This window comes from Poeciliopsis prolifica, unplaced genomic scaffold (genome assembly GCF_027474105.1).
Source record: "Poeciliopsis prolifica strain line A6 unplaced genomic scaffold, Auburn_PproV2 SCAFFOLD034, whole genome shotgun sequence".
NCBI lineage: Eukaryota > Metazoa > Chordata > Actinopteri > Cyprinodontiformes > Poeciliidae > Poeciliopsis > Poeciliopsis prolifica.
Window position 1 is genome coordinate 5337501 of NW_026562409.1, and position 14874 is coordinate 5352374.

A 14874-nucleotide genomic window follows, 5' to 3' on the forward strand; every position below is an offset into this window, starting at 1 on the left:
AGCTTCTATGTAGCAGAACAAATGCAGCTCCATCTCTTTATGTGTCTTATCCCACTGATTCTTACATTTTCTCATCAAATTCATCTAACATCCATTTTATAGCAAGAAGGAAAAAAATCAAAAGCGAAAGTAGTTGGGATTTATAAATATATTCACAACTTAAAACCAAGAATAATTTTGTTTGTATGACAGCAGAATATTGTCTCCTGCACTTCTTCTTTTGGCTGAACTACTTGATTAAATGTACTTTATTACTATTGCTATATCAGATGAAGAATTACCTACTTTGAAATTTACTAATAAAATCCTAACCAAACAAACACTGATAGGCCAGCAGAAACAGAAACAAATTCCAGTAAAAACAGTCAGCTGAACATAAAGTCAAACGTTACCTCATAACTGCTGACCCCAGTAATTTGGAGACAAGGGGGAAAAAAAGGCTGTCACCAGAGGTTGACGATGAATGAAAGGCATCTCTCTGCCCCGATCTCTGTCACGTTGTGGCTCCGCCCCCCCACACTGACCCAAGGGCAACAGCATAAGACCTGTCACCCCAAATCAGGCCCCGGACCACGACAGCCGTGCTCGTATGTAAATGTGTCAGCACACGGAGACTCGTGAGCCTGACATATCGGTTTGAATATGCATGTGAGGCACTGGCTGCAGCGTAAACATGTCTGCGTACGCTGGCCGAGGTTCATCTGCATCTGCGTGTGTTCCCATGCACACACACACACACACACAGACACACTGCATTAGCCAGTCCGGGTGTGTAACAGTGACATTCCCGATGGGAAGGAGTCTCACGACTATTTTCATTTGTCCGACTGTCCATATCTCTTCATGAGTAAAAGGCAGTGGAGAGAAACGTCTTATTTAAGCCACACTCCACAGAGGAACGCCCTCTCTGCCCGCTTCTCCTTCACACAAAGGCTTACTGCCTTCTTCTGTTCACATGCTCACCAGTGGATTAGGGCCAGTGTGAAAATAAAGAAGTAAATGTCTGCCAAAAAAAGGTACAAATTTTGAGATTAATCTCAGAAATGTTCTAGAAAAAAACAAGAAAATTTCTGAGTTTGAAAGGTCAAATATTTACTAGAAGACACTCAGAAATTTTGAGATTAGTCTCAAAAATTTACTAGAAAAAACATGAAATATCAAAAGTTTAAAATATTGAATTTTTGAAAACTCAGAAACATCCATGTTTGTTTAGAAAAATTCTGAGATTAATCTCAAAATTTCTGACTTTTTCAAGCTATTTTTTTTTTTACTTTTCAAGAGAAAAAATTTGCAAGTACTTTTCTACAGAATTTCTGACATTAATCTCAACATATTTGATTTTTTTCTAGCAAATTTTCAACTTTTCAAACAAAGAAATTTTTTTAGAAAATTTTAGCATTTTCTATCATAAATTCATATCTCATTTTTTCTATCCACAATGAGCCTAATTTGGCACAACATATATACACAACCATGTTCACATCTACAATTATCTAAGAAATGATTCAGGCAGAAATTGCAGTCAGGTAGGGATGAGCAATATCGACTTAAAATTTGATTACAATATTTTTATTTTGTGATAATAAAAGTGATAATAAGAACTATTTATGACTTTTTTTATGAAGCTGCATGTCTGGTGCAGGAATCATATTCCCACAAACACAAACATTCCCATTATAATATGTTTTAAGACACCAGTCACAAAAAAAGTATGATTTAAGTCACTAAAATGCACACATTTAATTATTTTTTCATTTATTGGAATTTGTCGATGCTCTCATTGAACCGTGGAGAAAATAGTTAAAAATAATCTGAGCCATACAGACAGTTGTTTTAGTCACTACAAAATGGAATTTATGACATTTACCCAAAGTGGTTCTTAAATATAGAAAACAAAAGTTTGCATAAATCACTACTGCATTGCTTTTATGCTGGCAAAGCAAACACGTGTGTTGCACAACCACCGCATGCTGCAGAAATACCAGACGGAAGCCATGAATCACAGGATTCCCTTCGTCAGACAAAGTCAGACTCTTCACCCCCCTCTACATTTTTTACAGTTAAAGACCCTGAGATCTGCTGTGGCATCATGGTGACACGTGCGGCGAAACAAAACGCAACGGGCCCGTTTGCGAAGGGTCAGAGCCGACTGCAGGGCTCATTTTCCCAGGGAGTCATCCTGAGTCACGGAAAGCACTCCTGTCATCCCCTAATATTTTTCTGTATTTGGTCTGTGCTAAAATACCAGACACTGGGTGCTCATCCAATCACCAAATTAAAAAAAAACAAGAGAAGGTCAGAATTTTATATTTCACACTTTAAAGTTCACAGACTCAAAATTATTTCATTTTTTAATCCCCACTTTTTTCTGAAGACATTGGAGAACATCTTCCTCGCCAATTAATTTCACATCAGTCATCCAGAACTAATTTTAGTATATTAATTTAATCACAATAGCAGAAAATTACCATTTGCTGACTCAAGCAATAGTTCAATCACATTTAAATCCATCATTTATGTCACAGCTACTTTCAAGTGGCTCAGTCAGTGCAGCTGAAACTTTGCACAACAACATAAGTGGGAGCACACAAACGCACACTGCTGCGTCTCCCATTTACAGCCGATGACCTCCAACAACCTTAATCACTTGGTAATTACATGGAAAGAGAGCAAAGCACCTTCCCTCTGCTGCTGCTGCTTCAAAGTGGCTTACAGGAACTGGCAAGCAGAAAAACGGAGAGCGGAGCGCACAGCAGCAAGCGGAGGGAATCCAGACTAGTTGGTGGGGATAAATATACGGTTTTCCCTCAGAAAGCGACACTCAGGATTAAGCCCAGCTACGCGCTTCTGTCTGCTGAACAAGAAATAAGCATGATACCTTGATGTTTCACGTTAACCAAATCCAGCTAAGAAAGGAGGATCTCAGTTCAAGTCCACGTGTTTCTCACGTCGCCTACATCACTGTTTTTTCTCATTTATTAGCTTTTGTAATTCCGGGAGTCCTGATATGCAGATTTTTTTTTTCTTACACTGCAAAGCGCCTGCTTTGTTAATTTTGTCGTTAAAAGCATTCACCTCTTCCAGCACTTACTTTCACATTATATAGAAAAAAAACTGGAAAAAATGACTCCGTTTATCAGAAATCGCTGCCTGCGAGCATGAAATCGATTTAGACACATCCTGGAGACATTTTCCTCAACAAGTATAGATGATTGCAGATAACTGGGAGTGATTAACACAAAGTATTCTCATGAAAGTAAAATGGTGGCTCATTGCACATCAAATGCATCCTGGAGATTTTTAGAGGTTAATTGTGTTTTATGGAGCTTTGATTCAATGACTTTAAATCGTCCCACTGAGCTATCAGAAAACAATGTTGCAGTAAAAACACAGTGAAACAACATTTAGTTCAGGTAAAGGAATTATGCGTATCAAGGTCATTATTCTTTTCTTTTATTCATTTTTCACAACTTAAATTTTTATGTAACAAATAAACACAAATTTGTGTCAAAATGATAAATTAATTAAAACATTCCCACTAATATTTGGGTGAAGGTCTCTTGGCAAGTTGAAGCCATCAAAAAGCTCCTTCCTAACAGAACAGGCAGAGATTTTTTCAATTTGCTGGTTTTCTTGCTTTTTTTACATTTCAAATCAGCTTTAATGTGTGATTTGTGCTTGGGAACATTATTCTGCTCAGAGTATCTCTCATCTGACCCACAACGATAACCTCAAATGAGAGGAAATTGCGAGACTCAACACTCAACTGACCACAGTGACACTACTTTTACACAAAATCTGAAGCCTTGGTGCTCAACAGACATGTACAGATGCAGCTTAAAGTTAAATGAAACAAAAATAAAGCCACTTAGGTACAAAAACAGGAATTATATCTTTTTAGATGAGGATTTTAAATCTACAAATACTGAAACATCTGCCAAGCGTGTTGGTGGTGGAATCGTGCTCTGGGGTTGATGGATGGGATTCTGACGAAATGAGCAGCTAGGTCAAAGGTCAAATTTATTTATAAAACATGCTTCCAACAACTCAAACCTGCACAGAGTTTGAGTTGAGAGAAAAAAACATCAAAAGTCAAAACAGTGAAGCGATGATATTAGAAACTTGGACATAACTGGGTGTCCAACAGAGCAATGACCTTAAGTCACTGGTGTACAAACATTTTTCCAGAGGAATCAAAACAGATTAACTTATTTAATTTAATAAAAAAATACAAAATTTGTTTACTGTGATTTTTCTCTTCTTTACTTTTACCAGTTTAACAATAGATATAGCCTACATAATCTTTAAAGATCCCAAAAATGAAAAAAAGACTTAGGACTGTTGCCATATTAAGAGAAAAATTTACATTTGAAAATAAACAAACAGACAATTGACCTCACTTTGGACACCTCTACTCATCTACACACTAGAAATGGGTCTGAAGTGGCCATCCAAAACTCGGACTTCAACCCTATTGATAATCTAAAGTATACTTAAACATTTCTGCATTGTTCAAGCCATTAGTAACTCAAACCCTGCCAAGAAAGAGAGAGAGATTGAAGTGTGGGTGTATGCAAACGTTTCAGCATAATTATCAGACATGGGGATAGTATCCAAAATTTGTACTCAAGTAAGAGAAGCACTATTTCAGCATTTTTTTACTGAAGTAAACGTAAAAAGTAAACATCCAAGAAGTGATATAATTAAGAGCAAAAAAGTATTTCTCAAGCAATGAGTAACTGATCAAACTATTAATTACTTAATATTTTTAAAAAATACCTAATTGGACAGACCCAATTAAAAGGTTATGTGGAAATTTAGATTTTTTTTAAGGCCAAAAACGACAATCATTAATATAAGTAATAAAAAAATATCAAAATTGGGCAAACTAAAATGTTTCCAAATCAGTTTTTTTCAATAATAAAGTTATGAAATTTGAACAAAAACTTATGAAATTTTAACAAAACTGCTGCAGATACAGTGAGTATCTGTGCCTGCTGAATGTTTGTTTTTCATTCAGTAGGTAGAGAATCCAGACATTTTACTCAAGTAAGAGCAGATATCCTTCATAATCAAATTACTTAAGTAAAAGTAAAAAGCACCACATAGTATAAATAATCCCAAAAGAACATTTTAAATATAATTGAATAAATGAAACCAGTACTCAACAATGAGTATACATGTTTTTGACCAAGCAGCTAAGATAAAACCGATAGTGAACTTTCTTTGTTTTTCTTATTGCAGTTGCATCATCTTGGGGAAAGAAAATTTCGACAAAGTAAAAAAGAAGAAGATGACATAAGATGACATTCATGCCTGCAATGATTGGATGTAAACATATGAACGGAACTGGATATAGTGGTATGCACGGTGCTGCTTAGTGTTAGATTAAATTATAAAGCCCTTTATCTGATGCGCTCTTTCAAAAGTCCTTAAAGGAGATCTAATGCATCTTCAGTCAAATGGACCATCACTAATTACAAGCCCCACAGTGATTCCAGCTTTTAACTGCAAATTAAAAGCACAGCACGCTGAGGCACTGTACAGAATGTATACCATTATTGATTTCCCATATAAAACAGGTTGTTGAGATTTCAGCGTAAGGCAATTAGGGCAGAGTCAAAAGATCTGGTTTGAGTTTTGCAGAGAAGGGATTTTTAGCCAGTGTCTGCATTCAATAAAATAAAACATGAAGATTTCACTCTTTACAAAGTTGCCGTTTCTTTATGAGAAAAGCATATTTACATGATTGTTGACAGCTTTTCTATATAGTTTGTATTTTTGTGTATGTAAATATATGAAGTACCTGCTTATGTATGCAGCCGAGAACGTTATCTATGCTGCTGTCCTTTTTTCTTTCTTGGACTGATACACATGGTTCAATTTCTGAAGACTGCAAGTGAAAAATATATCAATTTTTCTCTTTCACAGGAATATTGAATATAAATCAGCACAACAGACAGCTAAGAGATTATGTATCATTTCTTTGGCTTTTCCAGGACATCCTTTGATCATTTAATAAATATCCATGCACAATTTATCACCCATATCTGCAAGGTCAAGATTTTATTTCATATTTTGAACCAAATGGATGGGAAAATTACCCTCAGCCCCCCACAAAAAAAAAATGTTGCATGGTAAATTGAAAGAGAAGCGAAGTTTGAGGTTAAGGGGCATTTCTCAGCTGCCAAACAGAATATGCTCCTCATCTCTCTCTTTCTCTGAGTGCTGCAGAGCAAAGGGGTTGACTTTTCCTCTTGTCTTTTATCACAGCGAGTGAAATAATGGTCTGTGTCGCGAGTGAGGGGATAACAAGCAGGGAGGAGAACCGCAGAAATGGACTGTCTCGCTAAATGCTTTCACATACTGAAAATGTTAATGAGGAATGTGAGGCTGTGAAATGCCAAAACTGCTTTCCCTTGATGGAACCAAAAATAGAGTGGGGAAAACTGAGGTGGCAGCTTGCCAACGTAAAAATAAAAAGAAATTTGGAAAGAAACAAAAAAAAAACAAAGTTTGATACGCTTAGAACGAGAATCACTCAGTAGCACTAAGAGCTTTCAGCGGCAAGACTCCAAAATCCATCACAATGACTTCACATGTAGCAGGGATTTTCTCAAGCACAGAGGGAGAAACTCATTATGGTGGCTCATATTTGAGCTGTTGCTGCTGTGGCACTGACAAATTGCTCCCCACTGAAACCAATGTGGCAAATTTCAAAAACAGCCCTCTCCTCATTACAGTGAACTACTCCAGGTGTTGGCTGGGAGTGTTGGGGAATGTTTCTCCTGATGTGCCGAGAAAATGACTGAAGATGTGTGCAGATGGAAGGACGGCCAGAGCCTTATTTGGTAAGTGCAACAGTGAGGCGAAAGGAAGTAAAAGGTAACAGTGGAGTAAAGATGGAGGCAATAATAATTACATAACACATTCGCCTAAAGGTGGAGCTTTAAAGGCTGATTAATCAATGTTAAAATCATTTTAACTAACTCTGTAACCTGCTGCTTTTGCAATTTGTTGAATACAAATATTCAACAAATCTTATTTTACCAAACTTGTTTATTTTGAAGGGAAAAAGGATATTTGTCATTATAAGAACTACAATTTTATTTTATTTATCTTATTTAACCATTATTCTACCAAGAAAATAAAATCTCTATTGAGGAAGAGCTGGCAAAGAGACAATTATTGTTTTGTGCAGCATAAAACAATGATTTAAAGGTGCAGACAACTCAAACATCATATATGCAAAAAAAATTAATATTTAAAATATGACAAATTTGACCAGAAAGGCTAATTTCAAACATGGACCAGTCAATTAGACATTGGTTGGAGTTGTCCGATTTTGCATGACTTGCAGAACAAACTGTAAAAAGAAATAAAAATGTTTTTTTTTTTTTTTAACTCACTATTCATTAATTACATCAAAACAAAGAGCTCACAGTTTGGTGATTTGGAGAACTCAATTAACTTACAATACACACTTTGAAACAAAAGGTTAGGGTCATGTGATCATGCAAAAATTTGTTTCTAAATTTCTTTTTTATAAATGGATTTTCCATCGTTGAAATGACAAAACTATTTATGAAACAGAGTTTTAAAAATGCTTCTTGATCCTGTTGGAACAGTGTTCCGGTAGAATCTGCAGGTTTTCTATATTCATCAATATTCTCATCAAAATCCAAAGACATTACCTCTGTTGCTTTGTTGGGGAATGCTTCTGAATGTTTGCCAGAGCATAAATTCTTAATTAAGCACATTAGTTTACATGTAAAGTCATCATGAAGCCTGCTAGAGATTTATATAAACAGCTTCTGCAGGAAATAAATCCCTGCACCACCCATCTTACTCCTTATGAGATGAGTGAGAAGTTTGACTTTTAAGTGACTTTAAAAAAAAAGTGATGACCAAGAATTAGTATCTCAGATTCCTCCTTGTCTGTTTACATTCCTCCAAAGCCTTGTTGTGTCTACAGAGAAGTTATGTGTAGCTTATTCCAAATGGAAGAATAGACAGAAAGGAAAGGCTGATTCTGATTTGATGAGGCTGTGGTTCGTGCGTTCCGGTGCCATGCGGTGCGCCGGTGACCCTGATTTATCCGTCCATTTAACACCGGATTAGTTTAGCGCCCAATTAGGATTGAAATGATCTTTCCGTGATAAACGTGACTGAACAGATGCGTTCTTACCGCTATGCGAGTCTGTGAAGATGCTTTAAGGTGTAAGACGATCCTTTGTTTGGGGACGGAGGGAAGGTCGTTTTGGACTCGCTGAGGTTCCGCCGTTGATCCTTTCCTTGTGTTATTTCCCTCTCGGGGAGGAAACAGCGAGACGTTTCTCTGACGGCTTGTCAATGTTCACCTCGCAGCATCACTACGAAGACGTGTGCAGGCACTCTTTGTCCATGTGTTCGCTCCTCAGTCGAGCTGAACGTCGATCAAACTATGTGGTCTGCTGCGTAAAACCGGTGCCAAGATTCCTGCGGGCCCGTTCCGTTGCGAAGATGCGAGACAATAGTCTGGTCATTTTGGCAGGGATTGAACCTCCTTTCAGCTGAATCGGCCGATTTTCGAAGCGAATCTCGGGCGCTCGTCCCTTCACATCGCTCTGGGTGCCTGGCTCGGGAATTCAGCGATAAATATGTCAGTGGCTCACATGCCTGTTGGCTCCGGCGCTGCCTCTCGGGTCCCTCATCTTTGCTCTTCCTCGCAGGAGGAGTGGTGAACAGTTGCCGATCTGTTGATCACCTGAAGATCCGCCCGTAAGCGGCGTGTTTATCCGGGCCGCGGCGCTCCGTCCACGCAGCCCGAACCTTTATTGGCAGATCGGGGGAGCTCGGTGAGTGACAGCCGGATCCTCTCCGTGGAAGCCCGTCGACCCTTCGTTTGCAAGGAGCGGTGTGTATGCGGGAGTGTGTGTGTGTGTGTGTGTGTGTGTGGGGGGGGGGGGGGGGGGGGGGGGGGGGGGGGGGGGGGGGGGGAAGTGAGAGGGGCGGGAAGGGGACAGAAAGAAAAAATAAATGGGAAGATGTTGCGCGTACACGTGTTTTTGGCGGTGCGCGCGCCCGACAGGTCATACATCTCGGGTCCGTAAACATCTGCTTCAACATGAGAGCCAGCGTTAAACAAAGCTGCAGCCTGCCGGAGTATTTCAGAAACAGCCGTGTTGACACTATTTAATAAGCAATGTGTTACATGGCAATAAATAATATTGGCTAAAATTGGATTCATGTATGCAGGGCCTCACACTGCATACATTTTGTGACATTACCACTAACTTCAGTTTCAGAGAAATGTGCTAAATTTGATTTTATACAAAAAATTGAAAAGTGCAGTGTGCATGTTTTGCCTTCTTGCAAGTTAAATCTAGCAGTACAAACAGTGAGCTGGAATGTAGATCACAGCAAATCGATGTGTTGGAATGGCCTAAAGTTCAGAGCTAAATTTTACTGAGAACTTGTGGCAATGCATGAAGTTTTCTGCTCACAGGTGCTAACCTGGCTGAGCTGCAGTAGTTTTCTAAAGAATAGGCAAGAATAATTCAGTCTCTAGATTTTTTCAAAGCTTGCACAAACACACTAGCAGCTGTACCTGCAACAAAAGTGACACCACTGGAGTTTTATTGAGCCTTTTCAAAACTTAGGATTCAAAAAACAACTCACTTACATAATGTGCAAGTTTTGCAGCAACCTCATAAAGATCATTTTGGTTTATTGGGCCAGTAAAGCTGGATAAACAACTGATTTGATGAGTGACAGTTTAGACTCTGTCTCTTTTTGATGCCTTCTAACATCAAACAAGCATGTCTTTTGTCTCCTGTGTTTCAAAAACAAGTCATAAGTAATCACTTTTTAATTTTCTTCTATGCTGTAATCATATTAAGACTCATTAATCACAGTGGGGTGCATTTGGTAAGAAATGGCTCAGTATATTTGATAGAAAATGATCCATTACAGGATTTCTTTATTTCACTGCCTGAGGCAAGCAGGAGCCTTCAGGATATGATGCCTGTGATACGATCAACATCATCTCCTGCTGAGAAACTAGCTGGACGACTGGGATCATTCCAAGATGCTTAAGCGGCTCAGTCTGAGCGAGGCTCTTCATCCAGTCTAAATGTGCTTACGCCGAAGGCCTCAAGCGGCGGGACACACATGGCTCATTTGGCAAATTGAAACCGCTGGTTGTTTTGAGTTTGCTGCTCGATTGTTCTAAAGCACAAGTTCATCCAACCCCTCCGTCTGATTCTGCAGCCATCCATGCTCGTCCTCCCTAAATCAGTTTACAGGCTAGATTCTGGGGAAAACTTAATTCTGGGTCCTGTTATGCAATAACAGGCGATATGATTCAGTGTTGCAGTTCCTTCGGGTGACCAAGTGGGAAAAAGTCACACAGTCATATGGTTGTGCAACGTCTTTGCTTGCATGTGTGCAAGTGAAATTGCCTGCACACAAACGTCGACCTTGCCAGAGTCCAAATTGTGACAGACCTTCTGGAAGGAAGATAGCAAAATGTTACGCAATAACTTTCTGTGAGAATACAAGGATGCACTAAGGGAAGGTTAAGGAACAGGTGGGGGTCAAGATTACAGAACAATTTCTTCTTGGGACTGAATAAAAACATTTTATGAGACAGATCATCAAACCCAGTTTAATGTTGAATACAAACAAGCAAAAGCAGTTGAAAATGCTTTTATTTAACAAAGGGAAGAGCTACATGAACCAAGTTGACCATATGTGAGATTGTTACACTTGGAAATAACTAAAAATGAACACTTTAAATGGCTGCGAAAGGAATTTCAGGACTCGGAGTTGGACGCAGCTTTTTCCAAATACTTTTTCTTGTTGAATCAGGAAGACTGACCTTAACTGAGGCAAAGAAGACCTGCAGAACTTCAGATGTTTTCCTGAGTTCTTTTGAGGTCTTGTAAATTTGTTTTTCTGAGAAGGTTCCTGCCGTTTGTCGCTCCACATCATGGGAAGCCAGCACCTTTGACCTCTGATGCTCCACAAAAGGAGCAGGTTTAAAAGTGGCAGAAAATGAAACAGACTGAAACATCTTGTCAATTCCTGCTTGTGATTTTTTTCCGCGGTTGCTTCAGACATCATTCCTTCCCTCCGCAGTTGGTGCAGTCATAATATTGTTTGTCAGATGACTAAACAGTAATCATCTCCACTAAGACTTTAGATCTATTAATGATTCCTGGCTGTTTTTTTCCCTCCTCTGCTTGTAGATGATATGCATACGACCAAGCCTTCCTGAGCTGCCTAGTGCTGGAGATTCCAGAGAAAAAGATTGGTTCATGATGCTAGCAGGATGAGACAAGTGTGACTGAGTCACTGACACAGGGCAGAGCCACTGCGGTCCATAGCAGCAGAGAGACAGGCCAGAACACATGAACACAAGAAATGCAAATACACTGCAGGGGAAGGTGACAGATGAGGTGCTTAGGAGAAAGCTGCAAAGGAACAGGAGGAAATTGCCCCAAGCTGGTCCTGTACCAAAGTCTGCTCCGGTCTATATTCACAAGGGCCACAGATTGTAGCAAGTGCTCCGGGGCCCCGTGTTCAGACGGGCAAGAGCTGCTGCCATACATATCTGCAACCCGGGGCCAGGCACGATCCCAGCTCAGGAAGAGCTGGAACAAACACGCTAACTCAAAACATGTGTAAAGTTCATAACGCTCTAATGGAGCAGCTGTGTGACGGGATGCATCCCCGAAGCAGCCTCCACATGTCAATACCCCAATCAGAGCCGAGCCTCAGCTTCACTCCTGCTCGTCTAGTTTGGGCTTTCACAATCACAAATTCCTCGACCTCAACCGTTCTCTTTCCCCTCGGCGTTTGGAAAGGGCAGGACAGCCCCCCCGTTTGCCGAAAAATAAATCACTTGTCTTGCTGGACAGGATTGACATTCAGTGTAAAATGTCAAAAGTCGCTCAAGTCATATTTGACTCTTCCTGTTTGTGCTCTAACCTTCGCCATCTCCAACACCTCCAGTCCTGCTGCCGGGATATTGTCAGCGGTGAGTGATGAGGGCCTGAGCTGTTCAGACAGCAGAGTCTTCTCAAGGTGTGACAAAGACTTAAATTGTGATCCATCCCAAAGTGCGCTAAAATGGTGGTCTGAGGAGTGATTAAAGAAGCTGCCATCAATATATAGCAGCTTTACTTAAAAGCCTTTTGCCCAGCAGGGTCCAGTTTTTTCTAGAAATATTGACTGTGGTCAGTTTCTGAGAGTGTAGCTTCATTTTCTGCTGTGCAGTCCTTTGTCTTTGTTTTTGGCTGGAGTTTTACTTTGACAGTCAACTTTTAACACAAAAACATGCTGAGCAGCAAGCAACATTTTCTGCTGACAGTCATAAAGTAACAGCTTTTATGTTTGGAGACCACCGGATAAATCTGCACAGGGAAACTAAATCCAACTTTATTACTAGAGCACTTTAAATCATTATCATTAACTTGGAGGAACTTGGAGCGAAAAAAACTTTATGTTTTTATGACATTTTTGTCTTGTTAAATTGTATCTGTTCGATTATTAACTACAAAGTAAAATGTTATTAAAATCAATAAAAAATTGTGGGATTTTTGCAGAAAAATTGATTTGTTAATCATTGTAGATACAAAACATAAAAAGGTCTTTCCCAGTTTGAACATGTTTTTAGTTAATTTACTTATTTGAGAAGTCAGATTTGTTTTTGAGAAAAAAAAGGTACATTTTTGGGTTTCAAGTTGCTCCAAAGATAAATGCAAAAACTTTGCCAATGTTTTTTTTTTCTCAGATGAATAAAAGCACATAATATAAACACAATGGAAAAACAGCACAGAAATAATCTAAAACCAATACAAAACTCAATTTAAACCATCTCACAAGGTGTCAAAGGTCATGGTGAAAATATGGGTTTCAGAAGAGGTTTAAAAACCACCAGAGAAGACGACTGTCCAATTTCAGAAGGCAGATTGTTCCACAATTTGGGAAAGTCAAAGCCAGACTGTCTTCCAAATGCACTGATTTATTAATTATCAATAGGTCTGACCAGCACTGTAAAAGGAGTCGCTTGTGTATCAACTCAATGCTGAAACGGAAAGATGCAAACGGTTATTTTCAACAATCTCAGAGATCTCAGTCTATTTTCAGGCAATTTGAAATCCATCACTCTGTAGTGAAACAAACTCAAACTTCAAGCGGCAAGATGTCAGAGACCAGAAGAGATCTAGTTATTAAAGAAAGAATTAACAAGTAGGGCGTGTTTCAAACAAATGACAAGTTTGAAAAGTTGCAGCTGTAAAAAAACCCCAGAAAATATCTGGAACCGTTTTCTCTCAATGCAGAAGCTCAAAGAGGTTCTGTCTGGTGAAACCCAAAGAGGGCGGACTGGCACAAACACAAGCAGAGAGCCGGGAACCTATTAGTTACTGAGTCACCAACTCCTCTGATTACCAAAGTACTCTACAATCAAGTGTGAGGCCATCTGCCTGACAGCTGGTTTGGCCCAAACTGTCATCAACTGCAAACAGGAACACTGAAAAAAAAAAGAAATAAGATTATACAATCGACCATGTTGAAAAACAGTTTTTTGTATTCTCACCATACTTCCCATCTTTAATTCACATTTTTGCTTAACTCTCTTCCTGTCTTTTTCTCTCCTTATGCATTGCAACTGAAACAAACCCAAGTGGAGCATTATATCAAAAGCTGGAATGCTTCACACATTCAATTAATGCATAAATAAATAAAAATGTGGGAGCCAAAATCCCTCAACAAGGTGAGACTAAAAAAAGACGAGCAAAAATTACTCCTTAAAAATGTGTGCATTTATATTTGCTCTATTTTTCAGAAACAAGAACTCATTAAGGGCCTCATTTGTGATTTAGATGTTTTAAATATTCACAATGAATTAGACAGTTTAGGGTATTTTGTCCAAACCTCTTTGTGTCTAAGAAACTGCTTCCAGCCTTGTCAACTTTTAAATTAAGTCCTGTGTCAACACAGCTCATAATTAAACTGGAATAAATTAACGGGTTTTACATAAAAGATAAACACAATATCCATGTTTCAGCAGCTTCTTTAAATGCAAAATATCTCAATTATACTTAGCCAACAATCCTAACCTGTCACTTTGCTTGTGCCTCCATCCCACACCCTGGCAGCCAGTCACCGCCCACAAAACAACTGATCGATCACAATGAGCGTCAGTAAAGTTTCTATTTGCTCTCTGATGGTCGACAGGCACCAACTCTGCCTGCTGCAATTTAAATTCAGCCACATTGGAGAGACTTTCTGGCACAAAACTGTCTGTTTAAGGTATTAAAACAGGCAATTTAAGTTGAGACTTTGACTTGGCCATTCCAGTTCCTTCATTTTGTTATTGTCTTTTGCTTTGTTTTGAGAAGTGTACATCCTGGAATGCTTTGATTATTGCCTATAGTACAAGAGTGCTTTAGTTTAAGCAGAATCTGTGGTTCTATGAATTTCAGCTTCAGATAGTTTTGTAATAGTTTCCAAAATAATATAAAAATAGCTTCAAAAGTTGTAGAATCTCTTTGGTTGAGATATTTTAGCCCACTTCATGTTGTCAGACATCTACAGTTAGGGCCAGAAATATTTGGACAGTGACACAGGTTTTGTTATTTTAGCTGTTGACAAAAATATGTTCAGAAATACAATTTATATATAATATGGGCTGAAAGTGCACACTCCCAGCTGCAATATGAGAGTTTCCACATCCAAATCGGAGAAAGGGTTTAGGAATCATAGCTCTGTAATGCAGAGCCTCCTCTTTTCAAGGGACCAAAAGTAATTGGACAATGGACTCCAAAGGCTGCAATTAACTCAAAAGGCCTTTCCCTCGTTAACCTGTAATCAAGTAAGTAGTTA

The 14874-nt window shown here is 38.9% G+C and overlaps 1 protein-coding gene across 1 annotated transcript in view; it reads right to left on the minus strand.

The window, feature by feature from the left end:
- gjc1 (gap junction protein gamma 1) overlaps window positions 1–8909 on the minus strand; it is a 41749-nt gene extending 32840 nt beyond the window's left edge. Inside the window, exon 1 of the mRNA XM_055051724.1 lies at window positions 8189–8909. The gene's annotated coding sequence lies outside the window, so the exon portion shown is untranslated. The remainder of the gene's footprint in view (window positions 1–8188) is intronic.
- Between the last annotated feature and the right edge of the window lie 5965 nt (window positions 8910–14874).